The sequence below is a fragment of the Dryas octopetala genome, chromosome 7, assembly GCF_963921425.1.
Source record: "Dryas octopetala chromosome 7, drDryOcto1.1, whole genome shotgun sequence".
Taxonomy (NCBI): domain Eukaryota; kingdom Viridiplantae; phylum Streptophyta; class Magnoliopsida; order Rosales; family Rosaceae; genus Dryas; species Dryas octopetala.
This window is the reverse complement of record NC_141372.1, coordinates 15,844,589-15,849,634: the sequence shown is the minus strand read 5'-3', so window position 1 is coordinate 15,849,634 and position 5,046 is coordinate 15,844,589.

The following is a 5,046-nucleotide window of genomic DNA, read 5'->3' as shown; positions in this document are numbered from 1 at the left end:
CGCCGGGGGACTCCGCTCCCACCTAATGAGGAATCCTCCCTCCACTTACGATGAGCTCTCTGCCGAAGCCACTAAGTGGGCGCGGGCTGAGGAGTGGGATGCTCAGGTGGAGGCCCTGAATCCCAGGCCGACCTCGGCCAAGAGGAAGGAGGGAGAGGTTGCAACTCCCAAACCCCAGGTCCAATCCAAGAAGACCAGGACCGAGGAGCCACGCCAACTTCTAGGCAAGGGGCCCAAATTTGTCCAGTACACGGAGTACACTCCCCTCAATGCCGGTCTGGAGGCAATCTACTCCAAGGTCAAAGACCAACTCCCAGTTGCAAGGGAGATCAAGGGACCACCCCCAGACAAAATCAGGGAGGGCGTCTTCTGCAAATACCACTCCAATCACGGCCACGTCACGGGCGATTGCTACGCTCTCCGCGACGGGATTGAAACTCTTGCCCGGGCGGGTAAGATCAATCAATTCCTGGCCGGTGGGCCTAGGGTACCCAGGGCCGCGCCGAAGAAGCCCACCAATACCATCGACGTACAAGATGCTGCCATCGGATCGATCGGGGGGGGACCAACCTTCGTGGGGAGCTCGAACCGATCCCAGAAGGAGTATGTCCGACAGGCGGCTCAAGCTCACGAGTCCCTGTCGATCCAGGCAGGTCAGCCCAGCACTTCCAAAAGACAGCGGAAGGACTGGGCACCGGTCACCTTTGAGCCGAACGAGGCAAACGAGATCATCTTCCCCCACTATGATCCGGTCGTCATAGTGGCTGAGGTGGCCGGGACAACCATCGCGCGCTCCTTCGTCGATGGAGGGAGCTCAGTCAACATCCTCTACCACTCTGCGTTCGCGCAGATGGGCATCGGCGAGGATAAGTTGGAGACCGATACACCTGCCTTGGTCGGGTTCGGGGGAGAAGTGGTTCAGCCCCTCGGACACATCTACCTTCCCCTTTCGCTCGGGAAGGGGCCGATCAAGAAGACCTGCATGACGTACTTCATTGTCGTCAAGCGGCCGTCAGCCTACAACATCATACTGGGCAGACCGGCTCTGGTCGACCTTGACTGCATCGTCCATTACGCCAACCTCCTCATCAAATGTCCGGTGGGCGACGACTGCATCGTCATTCAGGGAGACCAGTGCTCGGCTCGGTCTTGCTACGCCGCTTCGATCAAGCAGAAGGGTCAACTGCCGAACTCACAGGAACTCGACTCCATCGCCGATTCGGGCAGGTGGCCGAGGGCGGAAACATTCGATTTCACTTCCGAGCCGAACCCAGACACTCGGCCCCTTCCCGCCGAGGCCTGGGAGGAAGTACCGATCTCGGCCGAGACACCGGATCGGCTCGTCCGAGTGGGGACTCAGATCGGTCCCGAGCAGCGATCCGCCATAATTGACTTCCTCCGTGCCAATGCGGAAGTGTTCGCCTGGTCTTACGATGACATGCCAGGCATATCGTCTGACGTGATCACCCACAGGCTGAACACCGACCCGGGATGCAAACCGGTCCGTCAGAGGAGGAGGTCATACGATCCGGTTCGATACGCCGTCATGGCTGAAGAGGTAACCAAGTTGCAAAACAACGGGTTCATCCGGGAGGTCAATTATCCCGACTGGCTTGCCAACGTGGTCATGGTGAAAAAGAACAACGGGAAGTGGAGGATGTGCGTGGACTTCACCGACCTGAACAGGGCATGTCCCAAGGACAGCTTTCCCTTGCCCAGAATAGATCAGCTCGTCGATGCAACAGCTGGACATCAGCTCCTCAGCTTCATGGACGCCTATTCTGGGTATAACCAGATCCTCATGCACAAGTCCGACCAGGAGGGCACATCTTTCATAACGGACCGCGGCATATACTGCTACAAGGTCATGCCCTTCGGACTCAAAAACGCCGGAGCCACCTACCAAAGGCTGGTCAACCACATGTTCAGATCTTCCATCGGCAAATCCGTAGAGGTTTACGTGGATGACATGCTGGTCAAAAGCATCAGGGCGGACGATCACGTCAGGGACCTCTCAGACATGTTCGGAGTCCTGAAGGAGTATCAGATGCGGCTGAACCCAGCCAAATGTGTCTTTGGGGTTCGGTCGGGAAAGTTCCTTGGCTACCTGGTCAGCCAACGGGGAATCGAGGCCAATCCAGAGAAAATCCGAGCCTTGATCAACATGAAGTCCCCAAGGACACGCAAAGAAATCCAGAGTCTGACTGGAAGAGTCGCCGCCCTGAACCGGTTCATCTCGAAGTCCACTGACCGGTGCCTCCCCTTCTTTAAAGCCTTAAGGGGAGCAGGGAAGGGCATAGAATGGACCCCCCGATGCGAGCAGGCCTTTCAAGATCTGAAAAGGCACATGGGGGAACCTCCCATATTATCCAAACCGGAGGAAGTTGAAGAACTTTTTCTCTACCTCTCTGTCTCTGACTCGGCTCTCAGCTCAGTTCTAGTGAGAGAGGTCGGTGGTGTACAACACCCCGTCTTCTATACGAGCCGAGCCCTCGCCGATGCCGAGACCAGATATCCAAGGTTCGAGAAGATGGCTCTCGCCCTGGTCAGCTCGGCTCGGAAGTTGAGACCCTACTTCCAGGCTCATTCAATCGCTGTCTTGACGGATCAGCCGCTCAGACAAATCCTGGCAAAACCCGAGACTTCGGGTCGACTCATCAAGTGGTCAATCGAGCTCGGCGAGTTTGACATCATCTACCGTCCCAGGACGGCCATCAAAGGTCAGGCCATGTCGGACTTCATCTGTGAGTCGACCACCTCGACGGAGGATCCACCGCGCACCGACGCTATGCCAGCGGCGTCCGATCCGAACACAATCGGCGAACACGGCCAGGTTGATCTCCTCACCTGGACCCTCTATGTGGACGGATCTTCCAACGCCATGGGAAGCGGAGCCGGGCTTGTTCTGATCTCCCCAGAACAAGTTGTGATGGAGTATGCTCTTCGCTTCAGATTTCAAGCATCTAACAATGAAGCAGAGTATGAGGCACTCATCGCCGGGCTCAGATTGGCAAAGGAGCTCGGCGCGACCAAACTAAACATCTTCAGCGACTCCCAACTAATCGTCAATCAAATATTGGGAGAGTATGAGACTCGGGAGCCCAGCATGACTGCCTATCTCGAGAAGACCCGTTTGCTGCTCGGGAACTTCCGCGAATACAAAATATCCCAAATCCCGAGGGCAGAGAACTGCAGGGCCGACGCCTTAGCACGCTTGGCTTCGGCCACAGACACCGGATCCGCCAGGCATGTTCCAGTCGAAATCCTGGACAGACCTAGCACCACCGAAACCGAGGCTGCAGTTATGCAAACCGAGGCCGAGCCGAACTGGATGACGCCGATCATCACCTACCTGGTCTCCGGGATCCTTCCCCCAGAGAGGGACAAAGCACGTCTCATCAAAACGAGGTCGGCTCGGTTCAGCATGATCGATGGTCAGCTCTACAAGAGGAGCTTCTCCCTGCCTTACTTGCGGTGTGTCACTCCCCAAGAAGGCCAGGATGTGCTGAGAGAAATCCACGAGGTGATATGCGGCAACCACTCTGGAGGAAGAGCCCTAGCCTACAAGACGATCAGACAGGGTTACTTCTGGCCAACGCTGAACAAGGACGCAGATCATCTGTCCCGCGCTTGTGTCAAATGCCAGCAGTTCGCCGCAGTCCCTCATCAACCTCCCCAGTTGCTGACCTCCATATCCAGTCCCTGGCCGTTCGCGCAGTGGGGACTCGATCTAATCGGCCCTATGCCGAAGGCGAAAGGGCAGGTCACCATGGCGGTAGTAGCAGTCGACTACTTCACCAAGTGGGCCGAGGCCGAGCCCCTAGCCACAACCACAGCCGAACGGATGGAGACCTTCGTCTGGAAGAACATCATATGCCGGTTCGGTATGCCGCACACCATCATTGCGGACAATGGCAAACAGTTCGACTGCAAGAAGTTCAGGAGTTTTTGTTCACGTCTGAACATCAACTTGCGCTTCACCGCGCCTTACCATCCGCAGTCGAACGGACAGGTCGAGGCCATCAACAAGATCATCAAGAAGACCCTCAAGACTAAACTGGATAATGCTAAAGGAAATTGGCCTGAACTCTTACCAGAAGTGCTTTGGTCCTACCGAACTTCCTATCGCAACTCCACGAAGGAAACACCCTATGCATTGGCGTTCGGAACTGACGCCGTCGTCCCGGTCGAAATGGGGACTCCTTCATTCCGGACCGGCACATACAATCCCGAGACCAATGACACCGGACTTCGGCTCGGCCTGGACATAATCGAGGAGAGGCGAACCGACGCCAATCTCTACCGAGCCGCTTACCAACAAAGGGTAGCCAAATACTACAATCAAAGGGTCAAACCCAGAAGCTTCGGATTGGGCAGTCTCGTCATGAAAAAGAATCCCCTTGCCATCAAGGAAAGCTCATTCGATCCGAACTGGACCGGACCATACAGAATCACAGGCATAGTCAAGCCTGGCACTTACAACTTGGCCACTCTGGCTGGGAAGCCTCTCAAGCATAGCTGGAACGCTGAACACTTGAAGACTTATTACCAGTAAAATGTAGTTAGGATCGGGGACTGTCCGACCTAACACCCATTCCGATCAATGAAGAGATAAACACATTTTGACTCATTTCTTCTTATTTTTCGAAACAAACACTGGGGACTCTACTCCTATACACTTCCAACAAAGAGGAAAGATCTAAGTGTTTCCTTCGAAAAAATAATAAACTCATGTGTCGAGCTGGCGCGCCATTTCCGGCCCGACGCTCGGCATATTACAGACTCATCAGGTCTATAAACTCATGTGTCGAGCTGGCGCGCCATTTTCGGCCCGACGCTCGGCATATTACAGACTCATCAGGTCTATAAACTCATGTGTCGAGCTGGCGTGCCATTTCCGGTCCGATGCTCGGCATATTACAGACTCATCAGGTCTATAAACTCATGTATCGAGCGGGCGCGCCATTTCCGGCCCGATGCTCGGCATATTACAGACTTATCAGGTCTATAAAAATCCCTGTCCGAGCCGAAGTGACTTCCTACAGT